Raw genomic sequence first — 24,186 nt, 5'->3', positions numbered from 1 at the left:
CAGCAATAAAGCAAGATTGTTCAATATCAACAAGGTAGTGTGTTATTGTGAAGCATAAACACATAGACATAACAGTGGCGATGAGGATATCACTAAACCCACAACAATGTCACTAGGCACTCAGGCAGGATTCCTCCATACATAAGGATGGAATTGCACAATCCTGTAGCCAATGATAACCTTGGGAAATTAGCTGAAAGCAACAGCGTTACTTCTTTTTCTGCCTCTTAGAAAGGATTGACAGTATCACTAAGCATTTATGTACCAGGACAGCCAAGGAAAAATATATGTCACTATGGCCCTCATCAGCAGCATGCAGGAATTTCATGTTGGCACAAACAATTGGTCTTCTTGGAGAGAACGGGTCGACCAATATTTAGTTGCAAATGCAGTAAGTGGTGACAAAAAGGTTTCTTGCTGTATTTTTCGCAGTAGTTGGTGCTAAAACCTACAATACATTAAGAGATTTGTTGTTTCCAAATAAACCAGCATCTAAGCCCCTAAACGTACTGATTGAAATACTGAACGATTACTATCAACCCAAACCACTGGAGATAGCGGAGAGATTTCAGTTTTATCATAGACGCCAAGATCAAGGCGAGGATATTAAATTCTATGTTGTCGCTCTAAGGAAGTTTGCCAACACTTGTTTCTTCTGTGATTACCTGCCAACCGCCCTCCGCGACATGATGGTCATTGGCCTCACAAGTTAGCCTATACAAAAAAACTGTTGACAGAAGACAACCTCTCCTTGCAGCAATAATGGAGCTGGAAATGAAAGACGCAGACGTGCTGCAATCGTGCAAGACTGTAAAAGAAGAACTTTTCAACACATCACTTTCCAAATCATCAAGCACAAAACCCCAAGAGCATAGTCGACAATCCACGTTGTCACGACCCACACCTGGACAACAGACCCCTGGAGGGTGTTACCGATGTGAAGAAACTACTCATGATGCCAGAGCCTGCAGATTCAAGGACATACAGTGTTATAATTGCAGCAAAACAGGACATTTACGGCATGTTCGCCATGCACACATACACACCATCAGGAAAAGAAGGTGGGAGGCAGAGAAACGTATAAAGTGGACTTCCAAGATTCATCGTCCAGCTCGAACGCCTCTCCATATACCACCTCGGACCTCCACCAATGGGCATGAAGTACAGGTGAAACTCCAAGGGAAAACGCTGTGCATGGATCTGGATACAGGGGCTGCAGTGTCTGTGTCACTCTGCACCACTGGTGCAAGTTACAACTAACAAAGCAGTTGAGGCCCACTAAAATCAGACTAGAGACTTACTCCATGCAACTTTTACAGCCGCTGGCTTCGTGACAGTACGTGTCACGTATAAAGGGAAAACAAGAAGACTTCCACTATACATCCAAGAACGGGGAGGGTCACCCCTATTTGGACTGGACTGGAAACGGGCCCTTAGAATGCCAGACATTCAAGTCAACTCCTGTCATGCTCTAGTACAAAACATAGACCAGCACGAGCCATGGATGAAAAACCTACGACATGTGATGTTTCACCATTTGGTCTCGGGCAGTACTTTCTCATCTGATGGACAATGGCACAGAGAAACCAATCGTTGTTGCATCTTGTTCTCTATCCGTGGCTGAACGCAACAATTCTCAGATTGATAAAGAGGCCCAAGCTATAGTATGGGCTATAAAAAAATTCCACTTGTATGTATATGATCGCAACTTTACCTTTGTCAAGGACCACAAGCCATTACTCTTCAACTTTAACTCCAAAAGGAATATATCCACAAAGACAGCTGCTCGCCTACAAATGTACGCCCTCTTTTTGGGTGCATATACATACAGTATAAAATATCGCTCACATGATGAGCATTAATGCTGATGCTATGTCCCGACTACCACTTCAAGAAAAAAACAAAATTCAGCGACAACGTTGCCACTATACGAATACATTGACCTTGCAGTTACTTGCTAAGGAAACACAGAGGGATGACACACTCTGCACCGTTATGCAATTCGTACAGGGTGGATGGCCTCAAACCATAGCGTCCAACTTGACGTCATATAAAAACTTTGCCATCTGGAACTGACAACCAGGGATCATTGCCTCATGTAGGGAGAGAGAGTGGTGGTTCCACACAGCATGCAGTCGCAAGCATTGCAACTACTACATAATGGACATGCCGGCGTGGGCAGTATGAAGCAGCAAGCCCGGAGACACATATGTGGCCAGGTATTGATCAAGACATTTAAAGCTTTGCCCCCGGATGCCCAGGCTGTGCCCAGTCAGTGAGGCAACTACCGAGAGGTACAGATAGATACTAGCTAGAGGAATCCAGCCGGCGTGGAGCTCCGTTTAAAGCGGCCAATTGCACGTGAAGCTGCGGATGTGCTGGACTCTGTCTATATGCTAGCGGGGACTCTGAAAGACTCCTTACCTACCCATTAGGAACCAGGATATCACGAATCAGCTTCAAACACCTTTGATGACATCTGATCCGGTTCATACGTGGTGTATGGGTACCAAATCCCTGACATGCTTGTATAATATCTCTTTGATGTACGCACATTACCTACTTTATTGATTGGTTGTTTCAATATAATTTTTAATGCACTATGAGCGTTGTGCGCTGTGTCTTTTGTGTTTTTATCTGTATTTCTAGGGGGTGTTCTGGGCCATCCCTGCCATCACAGCTGCAGACGCTCTAATTTGCCTAGTGTTTGTTTAAGGTCACGTATTTACCTTTAAATTACATCACTAATCACTTCACGTCTTTGAATTGTTTAAATAGTTGCGCACTGATCTTTCACCCTCTCAACTACCGAGAGGGACTGCACAATTGTGGGTGTGGCCAACCACCACATGGCACTGCATCCACATTGATTTTGCTGGGCCAATAGATGGTGCATCGTAATTGATTGTGGTCGACGCACACTCCAAATGGCCAGAGGTGGTTAAAATGAAGTCAGTTACAACAGCTGCCATGATCACTGCAATTCATAGACTGTTTGCGATGTTTGGTTATCCCCTAGAATTTGTGTCAGACAATGGACCGCAGTTCATGGTACAAGAGTTTAAAAACCTTCTAAAAGAGTTTTGCATTTTTCACCAAACATATGCACCACACCACCTGGCCATGAATGGGCAGGCTGAAAGGTACATTATGGTGAAGGGTATGGGGGGATGTTTTGGCACTTATATTTATTTACTTATTTACCCAGAATAATTTGGTGCACTGAAAGCATGGTATTTTGTATGAATATGGGTTAAGGCAGGTTTATGAATCTGCAACGGAAGAAAGTGGACTGAAGAGAAGAAAAAAACAACATAAAACAATGGTGTAATATTGTTTAAGAATTATTATACCACAAATGTGAGATATACAATATGCACTCACATGTTTGTGCTAGGGCGCATTTTGTGTGATCAGATTTGTGATAGAGTAATATAGTTCCAGTGCAGGGAAATAGTTTCAGGCAAGGAGAATCCCGCTTGTGCAGCCAACGCAACATAGACAAACAAGTTCTTCAAAACGCAGGTCTCCTCTAGGACAGAGGTACAGTACAAAGTAGAGCTCTACTCACAAGTTCTTAATGCAATTCTCCATTTATTGTGACAGCCAAGAACAGATGAACAACTTTTGAGGTCCCATATGAACCCGATGAATAGAATAATGTTAAAATAGTAGTGAACTGGTAGATGCAGTTTTAAGAAGTTCTTGGTTGTCTTGATATGCCTTAAGATGTAGAAAGAAAATAGATAGATAATGCCATAGCATAATAAAGTTTTATTTAAAAAAGTGGGGGGCGGTGAGAGGGATAAGGTAAAAGGTAATCACAATCACAAACGCCTGTCGAGCTTTATGCATGAAGAATATTAAGCTTTCCAGCATCAGTTTTTTTCCATTGCAAGTAGGAATAGGGTGCTAGTGCTTTCTTTCTTCAGGTTTGTGGACAGGTCTCTGATGTGACTATGCTCATAAGTGTTCTTTATCATTGCTAATCTTCTCTAAAACATCTGAACCAGCAAAACAGAAATACATTCTGAATTTCAATTTGCTAAATATTTGACATATCATAGTCATTGATTTGGTGTTTGGTTAATGGTCAGCTTTGTTTACTTTAATTCATCACACAAATTACTGTGGGGTGAGCTTTCATAAAGGAAATGTGCTATAGTGAGTCATTGCGATAGCAATTTAACAGTGAAGATTAAAGGTAAATGGAGTCTTGGTTCTTCAAGAAATTGACATTTTGTGTTATTTAAGTATTTCCAAATCAAAATTGTATTGAAATATGGACAACTATCCTGAATTTTGTATTTTAATGGTACTAGTAAATAAAATTGATAGATAGATGGAAAGTAACGGGAAACTGGAAATTTGTCTGAATCTGTTTAGGTTTGAAGTAATCTAGTGTTGATACTCTGAGTATGAGTTTGACGAAAGTAGATCTCAATTTGTCTAGAAATTTGCTCTGATCTCGTGATCCTTGGTGTGGTGGTGCTGCTGCGTATGCGTTCTGAGACTTTCACAATCCAGGATTTACAGGGGTCCAGGAAACATGTTTTTGGTCTGAAGTTATTGATGATGTCATCTAGTTTTCCATGGGAGACTTTGGAGAAGCACAGGCTATAGGAGATAATATACACTTGCTCCATACTGAGAGTGACCAAGGATAATAGTGTCCAGGTAGAAATTATAACCAATTAACATTAAGTACATAACAACATAAAGAAAATCCCTTTGAATGGGTGCACTCCTTCTAATAATGATTAACTTATTCTATGTATTATATACACTCCTATTTGACTCAATGGCTGTACTAGTTAGCATAAATAGCCTTTAGTGTTGTAGATTTTAAAAATAGGATAATAAATTAACAATTTAGGGAGTGGGTATCCAGATGGACTGATAAGTCCAGACAACTCCCTAATTAGAGACTACATGCCAAAAAAGACACTTTTGAAATAATACAGTGTCTACATTATTCATTATATTCTATAAAACCTTTATTAAATAACTCATTACACTCAAAAATGTAAAATAACATATATATATATATATATATATATATATATATATATATATATATATACATGTAGAGGTATCAGTACCGTGTTAGCCGAGCTTCAATAATCAAAAAATAAATAGATGATACCGTTCTGTGGCTAACAAAATGCTTTTATTTGTGCGAGCTTTCGAGATACACTGATCGCCGGAAGAAGAGATCAGTGTATCTCGAAAGCTCGCACAAATAAAAGCATTTCGTTAGCCACAGAACGGTATCATCTATTTATTTTTTGATTATATATATATATATATATATATATATATATATATATATATATATATATATATATATAATTGCCAGTTTAAAAGGAACACTGTAGTCAGACAATGAAATGCTGGCTGAAAGCAGACTAGTTGCTTTATTATTCTCAAAATACTTGTGAACTATACATTCAATTACAGGATCAAAATCGCTTCAAATACTATAGCCTGATAATGACTCTTGAGAATGAACATTGGCCATTATAGTTAACAATTAGAAAGCATTTTTTATATACCAGCGTTTTATATACCATAAACAGTGTTAGTAGATTGTATATTATGAGAGGTATGCTAAATGAATACAGAAAGTCAACTGGTAGTTATAATGATGTAAGGATATATACATATATCTTATCCTCAATTGGATCCAATCTACTTAAACACCTTTTAGTAGAAGAAAAAACAGAAGTTAATACCCCCATCCAGTGTAACACTCATTATAGCAACACTGTATTAAACCTAGTGACATTGTCCTGAAAGAAATAGTTGGCAGCTGATCACAGCTACACTGTTTCTACACTGCTGTAGATTTGGCAGACTTGATAGAAATATGCCAGGGCTTTTGAACACTGGTCCTCATTTCTCTCCATTTGGTATTAAATGTGCTAACATATCTGATGACTCTACCATCATCAGTTTTAGCATTGGCATTCATTTATTTATAAAAATATTTTACCAGGAAGTAATACATTGAGAGTTACCTCTCGTTTTCAAGTATGTCCTGGGCACAGAGTAAGACAAATAATACATGGTTACATTCATTGCTAGAAGAGAGTTTCTGTTTGTACCCAGGGCTCTTTGATATGCATATTTCAGTAGATTCTTACTGTAACCCTGTTTTAGGAATCTATCCCTCATAAGGTCAAATTGTCTCTTGAATTCTGTTTCATCAGAGCAATTACGTTTCAAGCGTAGGTATTGGCTCACCGTATCCCTCTTTTGAGGGTTCCGGGTGATGGCTATCCGCTTGAAGATAGGTGTTGGTAGCCATATTTTTCCTATAGGTGATTTTGCAGATGATACCATCATCATTCTTTGAAATTGTTAAATCCAGAAAATGTATACGGTGGAGGTCTACTTCGGACGTGAGTTTTAAATTGTGATCATTCTTATTTAACGCTTTAATAAAGTTATTCAGATGTTCACTCGTGGCCCTCCAGATTAGTAAAATGTAATCGATATATCTAATCCAGAGGTCTATTGACACTGTGAACTCCATTAGATGATCTTCAAAAACTCTTGTCTCTTCTTACCAACCTAAGTATAAATTGGCGTAAGTGGGGGCACATGTTGTGCCAATGGCCGTTTCTAGAGTTTGTTGGTAATATTTCCTGTTGAATAACAAATTTGAGTCCATCAAACCAAATAACAGATGAGGTGTTTATAAAAGCCTGGGACACTATACTATTGAAATGTTCCCATGACTTGATAGAACTTTTTATAGACCACGATTTGAAAAACTTGAAAACAGTCAACATTGAATTGGAGAGACAGAAGAATGATGTCACAAATTGGAATACCAAATAGGACTTTGACAAATATGAAAAACATCTGGAGAAGATCATTGAAAAATATGTTGATGAACTAAAGATCAGAAAACATAAAAAGTATCAACGTGACGCAAGTGACGTCCAGTCTAGAAAAATATAACCACACTGTATACATTTTCTGGATTTAACAATTTCAAAGAACGTTGATGGTACCATCCGCAATACCACCTATAGGAAAAATATGGCTATCAACACCTATCTTCAAGAGGATAGCCATTACCCAGAACCTCTCAAAAGAGGGATACCGGTAGGCCAAAGACTACGCTTAAAACGTAACTACTCTGATGAAACAGAATTCAAGATACAAGCGGACCTTATGAGGGATAGATTCCTAAAACGGGGTTACAATAAGAATGTACTAAAATAGGAGTAGCCCCCTTTCCCTATGATAAGTGACTACGCGTGCTGATGATTACCTGCGTGGCTTACAGGAGACCTAAGCATCCGCCGCTGGGAGCCTGGGGTTGTCTCGTTTCTCTGCTTACAGCACCACCATCTGAGAGGGATCCTAGGGCAGCAGGATAACCCATCAGAGGAACTAATACAGTCAGTAATTACACACACAGGGTATATAACAGGAGTATTTACTGAACATACACAACACTACTATATAGCAGTACACACAGTATAACACTAATGATGCAGGTATATATCCCAAAGTACTTAGGGTGCGATGGCACCAATAACGTGGTGTCCTTCCCCAGTGTCAGTACCACCCAAGTGTTGGGAGTAGTGCTACCCCTGTGGATCATTGGTGCAGTTTACCTCGGTAGGCACTCCTGTACCCAGGTACCACTAAATGAAGCAGAAGGATCCGTCTGATCCTACGATGAGAGGCCACCAAGAATCCCTCAATTCCTTGTGCATCCAATCCACCTCTTGAGGGAACTCCAGCTGGAACGTCTCCCTTAATGTATCTTTAAATGATACCAAATGGAGAGAAATGAGGACCAGTGTTCAAAAGCACTGGCATATCCTTCTAAACGATGAGGACCTACTGTAGTGGACACTTTAAAAACTAAACTGTCACTGGAATAGAAAAGAGCTCTGTGTGTTAATCAATTTCTGACTGGTAACAGTTGTATGGAAGTAGGTGGCACCTCACCTCAGAGCTCACTCCTCCTCACCTTTTTAACTTGGGATGTCTTTTCACTTTGCGCAAGAACAGGAAAAGGTAAAGGGAAGGGTTCACAGTGTAGTGTAGGACCTGCATTTTTGGTTATACTTTGACGTTTGGTATGCAGGCTTACAGTAGAGGCAACGTTTATTCTAACATTTGCCGTAAACTAGCCAGGTTACATTCTGGGTATGTGCTGGGTATGTGCTGGGTATGTTCTGGGCTAGTTTGAGGCACGTTTAAGGCATTTCTGCATTGACTAACGACCCATAGGATTAACACAGCAGGGATCCCTGGCAGTCCAATTCAGTTTGAATGGGACTGCCAGGGACCCCCGCTGTTAATCTGATAGGCCATTAATCAATGCAGAAATGCTGGGGCTAGTTTAAGGAAAGTTTAAGGCATGTATTCAGAATGTACCTGGGTGTTTCCTGGGTTTTTTGGGGAATTGCCACTGGTTTTTGTTCGAATAAGAGTTGCCTCTACTGTATGACGCTTTGGCCAAAGGGTTTAACTAAATAACTAAGTAATTATTATTATTATTATTGAAGTATTTAAACTTTATACTTATTACCATATATGTTTTGTCAATTGGATGCAGCATTGGGCACCCCTGTCTTTTGTTGTATACATTTGCCACGCTCAGTAGCACTCTTTATTGACATAAATATATATTCATGATGTGGTGGGTGTAGGAGTTTGAGCTAGTCGGGAATGTGTTGTATGGAGGTAGGTGGCACCTCCCCCAAAGCTCACTCCTCCTCACCTTTTTAACTTGGGAGGTCTTTTCACTTTGCTGCAAGAACAGGACCTACTATGGTTCTTTCCCCTCATACAGAGGTAAAGGGAAGGGTTCACAGTGTAGTGTAGGACCTGCATTTTTGGTTATACCTTGACGTTTGGTATGCAGGCTTACGATGCTTTGGCCAAAGGGTTTAACTAAATAACCAAGTAATTATTATTATTATTGAAATATTTAAACTTTATACTTATTACCATATATGTTTTGTCAATTGGATGTAGCATTGGGCACCTCTGTCTTTTGTTGTAGAAGTTTGTGAATCTGCAATCAAGATGTGGAGTGTGTTTTGTTTGTTAATGTCATACAATAGTAGAGCCTTAATGGTGCTGGTGTACTGTGAGTTGAGCTGTCTTGGTTTCTTTGAGCTACTATTGGCAGAATTTGGCATTTGAGGGAGTAAAGTTTTGATATAAACATCCCAGTAGGAGACGAGTTCAGAGGTATGACCAGGACGACACAAATTTTGGGGAAATAAACGGCTTTAATTCAGCCCATAGCTTCAAACAATACAGTTTTAAGGGAGCTCACAAAACAAAACAAAAACAGGCCTATCCCTTTATTAAGGGCTTACTCACACTTTCTAGTCCTTCTCTACAGGGCTGGGAGGATAAGCCTCTTGTCAACCTCTGACCCCAAAGTCCAAAGAGGTACTTATAAGCAGGGGGCTCTTTATGTCAATCTCCGGGTCTGGGTTGCTATCCATTGGAGGGGGGCACCCTCTGGTGGGTTTCAGGATCTGCTCCACCCTGGAAAAGACGGTCTGGTTCCCTGGGAATCTCTTCTGGCAACACAGTCCCTCTGTGCTCAAGAGACATACTGTATGCAGTTTGTGGAGCCCAAATTTAAAGCTGCTTGATGAGCCAGGTGGAGATTGGTAAATTGACTCTAGCTACAATTAACCAGCCCCCTGTTGGATTCATCAGCATATGCCTTTAGAACTTTAGGTATAGTACTAATGTAAGTGTCTAGACAGTAAAAACATGAACACGCTAAAAAGTATATTGGAAGAATGAAAATTCCATTTGTACAGGATAATAAAGGAAAAAAATAATAATACAAAAATACAACGTCGTCTCTTCTTCAAAATTTACAATCCTGTCTTTTTCTTCTTCAAAATGGCTGGTGCTTCTTGGACATCTGTGTCTGTAAAGAAAGACACAATATTCTATATTATCAATTGCACCGAACATTATGCAATCCTGCTTTTTGAGGGGTTTGAGGAGAAAGGACATGACATGGGGAACAGTACATTATGACTACATTGTGCCTACAGTACACATGAAAAAAACTATTAAACCATTAATATATAGTATCTTCTGGTTTTTGGTGGTTTGGAGGAGACAAAGCATGCATGGCATGGGGTACAGCACTTTACATTAGGACTAGATGTTTACATTATATTTTGGGGGGTTTGGGGGAAAGGGACTTGGCATGCATGGATTGGAGCACTGTAGCTTACCTTGCAGTATTGCTGGGATCGTTTCCTGAACCAGGGGGGGGGGGGGGGGGGGGAATTCCTGCATGATGTCTTTGCCCAGCTCCAGACATGCACATGAAAAATGGAAATATTAAAAAATTATTATACCATGACGCCAGTACAGTCCATTATTATACAGTACTGTATCTTCTGCTTTTTGGGGGGTTGGAGGAGACAAAGCCTGCATGGCATGGGGTACAGCACTTTACATAAGGACTACAGGTTTACATTAGGTTTTTGGGGATTTGGGGGGAAGGGACTTGGCATGCATGATTGGAGCACTGTGTCTTACCTAGCAGTATTGGTGGGAGTTTTTCCTGCACCAAGGGGGAAGGGGGAATCCTGCACATTGTCTTTGCCCAGCTCCAGTCATAAAAATAGAAAATAAGCATTAAACAATGAAATAATTTAAAACAATCAACTGTCTTTTTTTTTAGACCATCTATATTTTTAAATAAATTTATAAATAGTAGTCGGCAAACAAGTCGATGGAACAAGGAAGAGCCCTTGTATGCCTCAAAAGGCCATTGATGTTGTCTCTTACAGTTCTCACAAGAAGACTGGTAACATTAAAATAGATCTTCACTTCTTCCATATTTGTTCTCCTTAAATTTGCAGGAAGACCCATCTTGTATTTATTGCCAATTTTGGGTCCACTCGCAGTACATCTCAAAACTGACGTGGTGTTTAAAGATGAACTGGGCATATTTCTGAGGTAGACCCCCACATCTGATCTTGTATATTCCTGGGCACTCTGGAGCAGGTCTCTCAGCATGATGTCTGAAACCAGTACAATCCTGGGTGCTGGAGTGGGTGTGCTTCTGGCAGCGGGCGTGGGTAGATGGTCTCGGAGGATGCTTTCATCCTGTCGTGGCCTTACCGGGGTTGCCACCTGCTTCACCAGAAGGGTATATGTGTATCCTGGGGGTGTGCATAGGAGGTCCCTTGGTGTGCTTGTGCTGGCAGCGTGAAGGTCAAATCCAGGGATTGAGAGGGTGAATAGGGGGGAGGGGGTATGCAGTTCCTCCATGGGAGAATAAGGTGCCTCCAGGTCACCCTCCTGCTCCTGTGTCGGACATAAAAGGGCAGGGATACCAAGAAAAGAATAGAGCCCCACAATGTTCCTCTCAATTTTATCCAGATGAACATCCATGCACCTATCCATATTCTCCATGCACTCCAAAAGATGATCCATCTTGGCCTCCATTCTGTCCCTGTATTGTTCTGTTGAGTTGTCAGTGATTTCGAAACCACTAAAAACATCCAGCATGTTAACGACCAAGCTGGATCTGGTGCAAGGAGTGCTGGTTTCATCCGGAGGAACATCTGCGTGGCTGGGTGCTGGAGTTGAGCTGGGGGCTTTGGGATGAACATCAGCATGGCTGGGTTCTGGAGGAGGTGAGCTGGGGGCTTCTGCATGAACATCTGTGTGGCTGGGTGCTTGAGGAGTTGAGCTGGAGGCTTCGGGATGAACATCGGCATGGCTGGGTGCTGGAGGAGGTGAGCTGGGGGGTTCCGGACCAGTATCATTGTACAAAGGGTCAGAGCGTGCAGATGTTTGGGAATCGGTGGCGGTGGGTGATGGCAGTGAAAAGTCGGAACCTTTTCTTTAGGCACCGTTGGCTTTGGCTTGGAAACAGCTTCCGACTTTCGCTTTCTCGTGGTCACCACAGCAGAAGAAAGCAGGTTCCTGCGTCCGTAGAATCGGGGTGATCCATGGAAGCAAATGGAAGAATGCATAATACAGTATCTGTACAAGTGTTCACCGTGGGGGAGGCTATGCAATTTGTGTCACCTTTTATGCACTGTGTCCCTATTTGAATTTTTTGGCGGGCAAGGACACGAGCTGCAGGTGTTAAAAGTGGGCGTGTACTTAACCTGTTGAGCGAGGTCCATTACATTATAAATACAGAGGCGGCACATTTTATTTGAGTGCGGCTAGCTCCGCAAGCCTGGGGATGCCCCGGCATGCTAGCTGCATTCCCTCGGCGTGCCGCGCGTCATTGACGTGCGGTCACGCGTCATCGGGTGCCTGCGCCCCCTGCATGCGCGTCCAGGGCTCCCCGATGGAGCCCTGGTGTCCCGCGATTTGGGGGACGGCGGCAGGGGGTTCCGGGGGACCCGGCGGACCCGGCGAGCGGAGGGAGAAAGCCCAGATCAGAGGGCGCTCCTCTGCGGCTTCGGTGCGCGCCAGGCACATCCCGGCGCGCGCCTGGTTACTGCTGCGGCCGAGAACGGGCAAATGCTCAAATAAACTCGGCCGCAGCAGTACACCATCACTTCTGTTGATTAAATGCACATTGAATATACATCGAATACATATCGAAGATACATTCCTATGGGCTTGATTTTTTTTCTAAAGCAGCGATGCCGAGGAATGTTATTTCAAAGGATCTCTTTAGTTCGGGCCTCGATTAAGCACAAAGCACAGTCAGCTACCATGCCCATGGTCAGACAAAAAGTGTAAAGCGGAGTCCCCCAGTCACAACAGAGTAAGTGTTTTTGTTTTCATTCTGCAATTACTGTATTACTTGTTTAAGCTTCTTGTATATCAAAATGCATTTTTTTGTTTACTTGTTTTCTTTCAATTCTTTTATAGCCAAAAAATTACTGTACTACTTTTAGAAGAAAATATAAAATGTTTTTTTCTCTTGCTATTTTATTACTCTGGTAAAAACTAAAAAAAGCAAACCCTATTACAAGCACTCAGTATGTAGCGGATGATGACTATTTTATTACTCTAAAAGAGTCTTGCATATCAAAATGCATTTTTTTGTTTACTTGTTTTCTTTGCAATTCTTTTATAGCCCAAAAATTACTGTACTACTTTTAGAAGAAAATATTAAATGTTTTTTTCTCTTGCTATTTTATTACTCTAAAAGCGTCTTGCATATCAAAATGCTTTTTTTGTTTACTTATTTTCTTTGCAATTATTTTAGAGCCAAAAATGTATGTACTACTTTTAGAAGTATAATTGTAAATATATGTCATGTATTGGTTTTAAATATTTTTGGGCCTAACAATTTTTTTTCTTTTCCTTTAAACTGTAGGACGGCAAAGCGTCTGGTGGATGAAATCAGCTAGGGTAATGATGAGCACTGTGCAGCAATAGTCAAGACTGTTCTAGAGAACAGTCACAATGTCACAATATCACATCATCTGAGACCAACATCAGGGTGATGAGACGCCAATTGGGATGGAAATATGGACGTGTAAAGTAAGTGTCTTACTGTAATAAAGTACAGTATATTGCAATAGTATGCAAAGTGACAGAACAGGGTTGATACTGTACTGTAATTACTGTGCCACAGTTAGGACAGCACAGGTAAAGTGTTCTACAGTACACTACTGTACTTTGGTAAAAGTATGGTTTGACTGTATAGTACCTGTAAAATTCTTCCTTATCATTATAGTGTATCGTATGATAAGGGAGGCCAACAAGATTAAAAGAGTGGAACAAGCACGGCATGGATCGAAAGTGGCGAGTCTTTTCAGGATGTCATATTTTCTGATGAGACAACTGTAACTCTTGAGAGATTTGCCAATTTTGCATTCCGCATAAAAGGACGCCTGTCTCTGAAGCCGCGGCCCAAGCACCCTCTGAAGATGCATGTGTGGGTGTGATTTCTAGACGTGGATGTAAAATCATATTTGAGGGTAAAATAATGCACAAAGTCACATGCTGTAGCCTTATACACTGTACAACTGTAGTGTATTCTATACCCTAATGTTCAGTTTGTTCATAATTTTTTCTTCTCTTGTTCCAGGAATCATAGATAAAGTATTTTTCCAAGAGCAACTTGTCACCTGTATTGTTAAATACATTAGGCACGATTTCCCATCTGGTGGTCACCGGTTCTTCCAGGACAATGACCCTAAACATACCGCCTCTTTGCTTATATTCTTGCGAGCGGGATCAACTGGGTTAAGACGCCCCTGCAGTAAATGCTCCAGTGTACCATGACTGTTTCTCATTGTTTTAAACTGTTTTTGTCTGTTAAACTAATTCACCACTTTTCCCCCTCTCATTCCATATCACCAGATTTGAACATCATAGAACTGGTGTGGCATGTGCTGAAGGATCATATAAGAAGGTTGTTAAACCGTCCAACAAGGAGGAATTCATAAAAGGAGTAAAAGGAATAAAGAGTTTATGAAACGACATACTCACTGTACAAAAATGCAACAACTATATTGACTATTAGCAGCATTTTGTTTGTTCTTTTAGAGCGTAATGGGAATGCCACCGGCATATAGTAAGGTAAGTACAGGTACAGTAATTATAGTCCAGGTAATTATGATACTAACAATAGCCTGTTTAAATATTAACCTTAAAGTATATTAAAGGTAATTGAATGTTAACCATTTTATGTCTGCACTTACTCTCCACTTTGTATATAGTATACAGTATGTACAGTGTTTATATTAGATGTGTGCATTACCAATTATTTCTAAAAATTCATTATAGTTTACAGGTACAGTAAGTTATAGTTTATTCATTTTGTGTGGCTTTCAGTAGTATTAAACAGTCAAGGCCTTCAATTCACTAATCCTGCAGCCATTTTTTTTCTTTCTCAGGAGATGCTGCACTACTGGAAGGGGGGGGGGGATGTCCAAGCTTATTGTACTGTGTACATAATAACAGTCAATAGTTTTTCCTAATCCCCCCTCTCTCAATGACAAATACACCGGGTGAGGTGACTCGGCGCAACCAAATGGAATTAAAAACCACGATAGCCAAAGCCTGAAACATTGTTTCTTTGTGTGTGAATGTGCTATTGTGAGGGTGGTGGTGGTAAGGGGAATGGTGCAACTAAATTAGTCTGTCTTTGTCTAACAATGTGATGAGCGTTCAGGATTACAGTAGAAATAAATTCTTGGAACTCTTTTGAAATGTAACAGAAGTTATCCCTCCCTTGACACTGTGTGTGTGTCTGTGTGTGTGTGTGTGATATTTCCATAAACAGTATGAAAAGCAGAATAAGCCTACCCAAAATTGAAGGTTTTTGAAAAGTACCCCCCCCCCAAAAAAAATAGGATATGCCACCTCATAGAGAAATAATAAGTAAGTGATTTTATGAATGTAAAAATGGATAAATTATTTTAAAAATGCATCACATTATGTTTTTTTTAAATCACTAATTTATTAAGCCCTAGTCGGAAAAAATAGAAAGAAAAAAAGATATGTCTTTTTTCCTGACTTGAAAATCAAATTGGCAGTAAAGTAATTCTCAACAAATCACAATGCAGGACTTATCACACTGGGCATGCATGTGAAACCATGAAAAGACATTTCTCAGCCAAAAAACAAAACCTCAAATCAAACGGTAATTGTCTTTCTATGTGAATGCCCTGTCGTCCAGGGGAGGTGTTGATACTGACTCAAATGCCTTGTGTTTGGCTTTATGAGGGTGGTGGTTTTGGGGAGGGGGAGGGAAGGTGCAACTAAATAGTTTCATCTTGGTCTAATGCTCGAATGAGTGTGCAGGATTACAGTAGAATCAAATCCTTGGAAGTCTTTTAAAATGTAATAAAAGTTGTCACTCCCTCGAGACCATGTTTGTGTGTGTGATATTTCCATAAACAGTATGAAAAGCAAATCAAGCCTAGCAAAAGTTTTAAGGTATTCAATAATAAATATAGAATAAGTTATTAATATTTATTTTTGGGGTTTCTTACCCAAATTTATTACACATGCAAAGTCTAATTATACTGCAAAATGCAACATCATTGATAAAATTAAAAAGTTGTGATTTTAACAATGTAAAAAATTGATTGAATATGAAAACATAGCATCATACTGTATAAGGTTTTGTACTGTATAAATGTAAGGAACCAGGGCACACGCCGCCCTCGGCGCTGCCCTCCCTTACCTCTCTACCCGGCAGCGGCTCACGCAGCAGAGGGCGGTACGCACCACCCCCGTTCCCTCGCGACTCTCTCACACACCGCCTCTCAATCAATAGGCGTGCGCTGCTTCCAATTACAGGGCGCGCGCCACATAAGTTAATTTATGCACTGCACCCGGTGGCTGGCTCTGCCCACCGGATGACTCTGGTTCCTGGCTCGCGCCACCCAGCCCTCCAGCTACAGCAAGACTGCTCATCTTCACCTGTGCTATCACAGGAGGCTCCTCAGCTACCCTCTGCCATGCCTCCTCCTCTGATTGGCTCACTGCGCTTTATTACCTCTGTAGCCCCAATGCAATGTCGCTCTGCATAGTTTCATTTGCCTCATGCTGTTTGGACCCTATGCCCAGCTCCCTCTTACGTTTTAGATCTCGTTACCAAACCGGCTTGTCTACTTACCCTCTCTGGCTCCTCGACTCCGGCAACCTTCTGACCTCGCTTACCTCTCGGACCCCATGAACACGGCTCATGGACCACTACGACTCGGACCTCTACTGCCCACAACCCTTGGCTATGGACATCACTACGCTTCACTCTCTGCGCCCGGATCTGGCAAGTACTACGACTAATCCCTTGTATCCTGGCCTTGGCCATGCTACCAAATCCACACTCTGGACACACCCTCACTACTGTGGGTGTGTGGTCTACTCACTCTCCACCACAGTACTGGGGGTTAGTCTGGTCTGCGGGCAGCACAGCGTGACAATAAATCTTGCAATTTTTCTCTCCTTTGTCCCTTTAAATTTTTGATCAATTGGTTGATAGCTAGTCCCATGCCTTTTCCTTATGAGGGTGGGGGGTGGTGAGATGCAACTGAATTGGTCTTTCTTAGAGTACTACATGGATTATCGTGAAGGATTAATAAACAACTGTTGGAACTGTTTTAAAATATAATAAAAAGTTATCACTCCCATAGACTATGTTTGTGTGTGTGTAATATTTCGATAAACTGTATGAAAAGTAGACCAAGCCTAGCAAAACTTGACATTGAGTAGAATCCCCCTCCCCCATCAAATTTTTAACAATGTAAAAATTGATTGACTATGAAAACATTGCATCATATAAGATGGAATAAGAGCAAGAAACATCTCGTTGTGAAATTTTAGTACAGGTTATGACATGTAATTGAGTCGATCACATATTACAGTACTGTACAGTGCATAGTGTGTTGTCCATAATAATAGCATGAAAAAGTTTTAAAAGCATGAAGCTGGTAATTCTGACTGTATAAAAGTAAAAAAGGCAACATTTAAAAAAAGCGAGATTAGAGTTCCATCGAACTTCATCCTTATCATTGGACGTTTGATTTCAAAATTTCTTTTCTGGAAAAATAAGTATGCTATTATTTCCGGAAGTGCGCATGCTTCAAGTTACGCTCTAGTGTGCATGTGTACAAGTATTGATATGGCAGGCATACACTACTGTAGTATTATTGGGAATTAAAGAAAATACTGTATAGTGTAATACTGTGTAGTACTGTACATTATATTTAGCTGCATTATAAACTTTGCCAACTGGGGGGAAATGAGCCACTGTCAGAGGTGTATTGTGCGTATAAGCTGGGGTCAATCATGTAGTCTGCATTAAAGTTGACGGGTGCCTTTTGCAGCTGGTAATCAGGCGGGGCCAGGTAGTAAGGATTGCGGTTCACCAGGTTTTCAGTGATGGTCGGCCCATTATTCCAATAGTATTGGCAAGCCGGTGTTGGTACATTGCAGGGTCGGGAAATATGAATCTTAAATGAATGTGACCTTTCTCCTTTTGAAGTTGCCATGAGCACACATACTGGCAAGAGCTGGGAGCACAGACCAATATCCTCTGTACTTCCAGGAGGAGGGTCTGTGCAAAAAAATCAATCCTCATTAGTTAAATTGCCTTATCGAATGCTTCCACCCACGATGGTTTGGTGAAAATGTGAAAAATCATAATTCTGAATGATATAATTGTATATCTCTGCTTCTTATCTGTTCCAGCATTAATTGCAGAACATATTTAACATTCATAACTACAGTTCAGTTTAGTATAAGGACTTGAAATGATGTTGAGTGTATGTTTATTCAGCAATTGTGCGGGCATAGCAATTGAGAATAATGTACATTGTGTTTAGATACTTAAATTATGAAAACGCCTATATTTGATAACGTCTTCAGCGTCTTCAGCGACCAAGGTCAATTTACAATGGATCACTGTGGTAGACTCTTTTTTATCTGGTTTTTAAATACCTGCAAATTGACTACAGTACATAACTGTACTATACACTGGATAGTGTAAAGCGAATTCATTTTTGCCATCTGGCAGATACGTGAAGATCTTGTCCCAAACAAATCAGAACCCAGGTAATTCAAAGAAATCAACAACGGTAAACACAGGTGTTATTGGTGTGATTGGCAGCGTTCACGGAAGAATAACGAGTGAATCCTGTGTAGAATACAGCAGCCTTTACGAAAACGGCTCAGGGACATGATCGGATAACGGCCGCTGCACCTGTATATCTATTCCCACACACTATTATTTTTTTTGTTTACACTATAGAACATTACCTGTGGTTGTTTCAAGACTAAACTTTTCTTGTTTTCTTTTCTTTGTGTATTTTTTTTTAGTGGTTATCAGAATCCCTGACATATGTAGAAAAAGGGTTGTAAAATGTTACTGTGTATATGAATACATTTGCAAACAGCTGCATCATACATATAATGTACCTATGATGGATGAAGTAGGTGAAATCTACAGAGCAATATCCTGTCAGAAATGTTGATTTTATGTTATGATTGTCACATCTGTAGTTTAACTAAAAATAATAACTAGCAGGAACATCATTCCCCACATTGCAGATTTTCTAGGGATATTTGAAGTCTGCGAAGAGCATTATGATTGGACAGGGATGCAGAGTTTTATTATTATTAGTTTTTTTTTTTAGAGTCGCAATGATGAATCTTTGGTTTCTTGGAAACATGCAGACATTTATTATTGATTTCTATTCCAATATGCAGAAATTTCCAAGGATGGATCTCAGATTGGCAATGCACCTTAAAAAGCAGTATTATAGAGGCATTAGAAAATATCTTACACTTACCTGATTAGTTCCATGCCTATGCAGTACAGTAACTTATCTGATAGAGACATTCTAGTTTTACAAATTTCTGTAGCTTCATAGTATACTACTTTATGAACAATTTACATCGAGCACCAAGAAAACTCAGCTCTCCGTTTATAGAATGCATTTTTAGGTGTAAAGTCTATTTCTACCAGTGACTTAAAAAGTAATGTTACAATACCAGATTTAAAAAAGTAAAGAGACACAAATTCTACATTTACAGTATTAAACATTGGAACAAAGCACTTTGGATTGTAGTTTAGAAAGATTTAAGCAATATCCCTGCTGTAAAAATGTGAAGCAGGGGAGGATTTCTAAAATTAACCCTTTATTTAAAAAGAAAGTGGAATTTTATGTTGTGTAAATAAAAATAATAATAATGGTGCTCCTTACCTTTTAGTACCATCACAATTTGACTATTATCTGCTACTTACTTCAGTTCATATAATCAACATTGTAAGTAACTCTGTTCTATGGCAAAGATTGTACAGTCTATCTAGTCATAACAATTGTTACATAGTTCTTAAGAGGACTATGGGAGAGATTTACTAAATAACGGTGTGGTCTGATTCATGTGTTTTGGCACCACATGGCCGCTGCCAACATATATACTAAGCAGCAATGGAAGGCATCTTGCAGATGAGATGTGGTGACGTCCAGCATCTTAAATTAAAATGAATTAATTTAATATAAGATAGTATTTACAATTGTGGCCACAACTCGGTCCCGGTATTGCTGAGGCAGTGCAGACATTGTGCAACATCTTACTGTTACTTCCTGATTGGGAACAGCAACAGGAACTCCTCCGAGGAGAGTCAGAGATACATTAAGTTGACTGTATGTATAGGTGTGTGCTTAAGAGAGTGTGTATAGAACACTACGTGTGGGTGAAGAGAGAAGCTTGTGGACATGATGGTTTACACTACATTACATTGTTGTAAATAGCAGTTAAGCTATAGAAAGTTTGCCTGCATTTTAGCGAAACAGAGTATCCCTTTTTGGATTTTTGAAAAGTTAAAGTATATATCTAATCAGATTTCTTTTTGCTAAACCAATCTTGGATTAAAATCAACTGTAAAAAAGTGTTGGTGCTGAAGCTCTGCCCCTCAGTTCAACGGGCAACTGAAGGCAAGAGAACATTCTCCAACGAAAATAGGAGATAGTGTTTGTCTAGTCAGGAGAAGAAAGAGCGAGACTAGTTTAAAAATACATGGAACGTGCAGAGAAAACCTTATTTTCAGCAGGAAGGCGCTGAGGGGCATTTGTTTAGCTACTGAAAATCGTCTAGTTATCCACCTGCTGAAACATCTGCCAGTGGAGAAAGCTGACAGACTACTAATAATTAAACTACGAGAGCCATTTCACACATCTCACCATATTAAATTAACCATTCTCACATGTCCAAACTGCACGAGAATGGCAATTCAGGTCCTCATTTGGTTCTAGCTAAGAAAACAGACATTCTACTCATCAATAATTTATTTTCTCCTCGTCCCTCCATGGCAGCACCTGATATGAGGGATATGGTCCTCCCATCCGAACGTAGGGTACAGACTCCTGATCTGTTTGAGGCCTTAAAATCCCTTTTATACCTCTCTCAGGTCAGTTTTAGCCAAGCTCTAAAAAACATACACTCGCTCTCGGTGACCTTATCACATCTCTAGGGTTAATATCACCTCAATGCTGATGACGCACACATTTACTTTTCAATCGCTGACCTTACACCTGCTGTACAGACCAAAGTTCCCAAATATCTCTCCTCTATATCATCCTGGATGTTCCTCTGCTGACTCAAATTTATCATGTAAAAATGGAGCTCCTCATACTTCCTCCCAAGACTGATCTTACTATCCATTTCTACAATTCTGTTGGCAGTACTATCGTACACCCAGTTTCACAAGAACGCTGCCTAGAGGTCACATTTGACTCCTCCCTCACATTCTACTCTCACATTCACAATGTAGTTAAAACCTGTAGTTTTTACCTCCATAACATTGCAAAGATAAGCTCTACTGCTGAAACATGAACGCAGGCCCTCATTCTCTCCCCTTCTCGACTTTTGTAACGTTCTATTGTCTGGCCTCCTGCCTCTCACCTGTCTCCTCTACAATCTATTCTAAACGCTGCTGCTATAATTACTTTACTCTCTCTTCATTCTGTCTCAGCATCTCTCTTGCTGAAATCCCTCTCCTGACTTCATATTAAACTCTGTTGCACTTGCTAAATTTTCCTCCTTACTTTTAAGGCTAAACACTCTTCTTCTCAGCTCCTCATTACATCTCAGCCCTAATTTCTCGCTATATTCAGACCCTTGCATTCTGTGTAAGGATGTCTTCTGTCTACTCCTATCTAAATCTCTCTCCTATCAAAAACCTCTCACTCACTGCCCCACACCTCTGGAATGTGCTTCCCTTCAATATCCTTTCTTAAAACACACCTCTTTAACGAAGTATATGAGTAGCTCCTCTGGCTGACACTATACATCTCATATGCATTGACCTGGACCCAGTGGCAGAGCTAGACATGAACGTGCCTCCAGGCAAAGATTTGTTCATGGCCCCATTAAAAATACACGTGTTATGCAGATTCAAAATTAAATATACCACACACATATACATATAGATTAAACATAAAATATAGATTACTCATGTGTTCACCATTTATTTTGAAGACAGAAGTTCAGTTTCTGCACTTTTCGCTCAGCAAAGACGTCAATTATGTGATCCATATTGTTTCTCAGAAGCCACGCTACATTATTCTCAATAGAGAATAAACTCAATTCACCTAGTCTTTCCTGTCCTATGGTACTTCTCAAATAACTCTTAATAAGTTTTATTTTGGAAAATTCAAGTTCTGCTCTTGCGACAGAGACTGGTTTAGTTAGAAATAACTGCTTGCTTTCGACCTCCTCCATTCCAATCCCAGCGTCAAATGACGCCACAGACATCAATGTGACATCACACAGGGTTGCGTTGCCACGGTAGCGCAAAGTCATGATGTCATTTGACACTGGGATTCGAATGGAGAAGGAGGGTGACAGCAACGTGCCGACTGCCACATGTAAGTGTATTCTCATCAGGCCCAATAGGCCAGAGAGTGTGGAAAATATATATGGGGGCAGACATTTTTGCTGCCCCAAAATGTTGCCGCCCTAGGCACAGGCCTAACGGAAAATCTGCCACTGAGTAAAGTAGAGGGTGAGAACCTTTCTGCACTCATCCACAATGAGATTCAATAGCTTTTTTCTCAAATACTATTGTGCTTTTTTCTCCAAAGTTGTGTAAAATTCACCATACACTTTAAATAAATCAGCATAGTAATATAAGATAATATTGACTGCATTTTTTTTCTCCCTACCCCATCCTCTCCCTGATCCCCTCTCTTTCAACATTCCTCCTCATCTCTACCCATATCACCATCATCAGCTCTCCCCCCATCAGCATCAGCTCTCCCCCTCCCCTTATCATCTGCTCTCTCCATCCCTCATCATCATCAGTTCCCCCCATATCAGTGCTCGCCCTCATAATCAGCTCTCCCCTAATCATCAGCTCTCGCCCTTATCATCATCAGCTCTTGCCCTCATCATCAGATCTCCCCCTCGTCATCATCAGATTTCTCCCACATTAGATCTCTCCCCCCCATTCTCCTCCATGCCTACCTGTGGTAATGGAGACGCTTGTCACCTTACGTGTCTTTTAAAACCCATACTAGGGTCAATAGGACCCGTTTTTTTACCAAGTCTCCCTCCTAAGCCCTTCCCCCCTGTTCACGTCATGGAACACATAGTCACGACGATGCTATCAGGTTGTTATGACAACCCGACAGGATATAAGGCTGCAGGGAGCCTTGACCCGCCCACCCCCGAAGAAGTTCCATAGGCAGGAACGAAACACGTGTCGGGTGCGACGTCCTGGGTGACGTCATCGGCGCGACCGACTAGCTAGTAGCACGGTCAGTTTGTTCTCACGGCGTGGAGCACCAATCTTTACCTAGCTAATTATGATGTGGGCCAAATGCGGATCCCACTAGCTAGGAACAGTACGATCACCAATACTGTCGTTTGAAGGATTCCTGTAGCAATCACTTTGTGTATCAGGTACTCGGCCAATCTGCCAGTTATATGTTTTCTGGGGTACGAGGGGTTTCTATTCCTACTGCCTCTGTTTATTGTGGCCTTTATGGTCAGTGATATCTTCCACCAGGAAACTGGAAGACAGTGGGGAATTGCTTTAACCTTTTGTGTACCTGCATGCAGCAGAACCTTAAGGAAACAAAAGAAAACAGCGTACAACGCCAAATAGTGAAGCAAATTCAACAATATATTATAGAATTAAAAAGGGGGTAATATATCTGCGTACATGAAAAAGTTGGTAAAAGGCATGTAGTGTGTATCACACTGTTTACCACTCGGCAGCTGTTAACTGTAGAATCGGGTGCTTGCTTCCCTCTGCTGATGCAGCTCAGTTGATTCTGGGGCAGGACGTCAATCTTTTCACTCCCAAGGGGATTTCCCTTCATGCAGCCAGGTTCAGCAGCTGGTACTGGGGCTCGGTGAAATCGAAATCGAGGTACAGGAGCAGGAGCGATTTCACCGAGCCCCAGGTTGCATAGTGGTTTTAATTATTACCAGAAAACTCTTTCTTTTTACCACCTCAAATTTTATTCCATTTTAACTGATTAGAAGGAGAACGAAGGCATTCACCCCAGAAACCTGTCTTGTTGTCCCCCATGTCATCGCGGGAGACTCAGGCCCTCCTGTTGCCAGCAGGTATACCCCACACCGAGACATGTAGCCAGACTACAGAACAACTTAGGGGACCTGATCTGCGATTGGGTGGGGTTCGATGGGTTACAGTTGGAGCAGCTACTGAGATAATCAGGACAGGTTTTCAGCAAAGCAGAGCTGAAAGTAATATGT

This window comes from Ascaphus truei, chromosome 1 (genome assembly GCF_040206685.1).
Source record: "Ascaphus truei isolate aAscTru1 chromosome 1, aAscTru1.hap1, whole genome shotgun sequence".
NCBI lineage: Eukaryota > Metazoa > Chordata > Amphibia > Anura > Ascaphidae > Ascaphus > Ascaphus truei.
Note: the sequence above shows the minus strand (reverse complement) of the source record.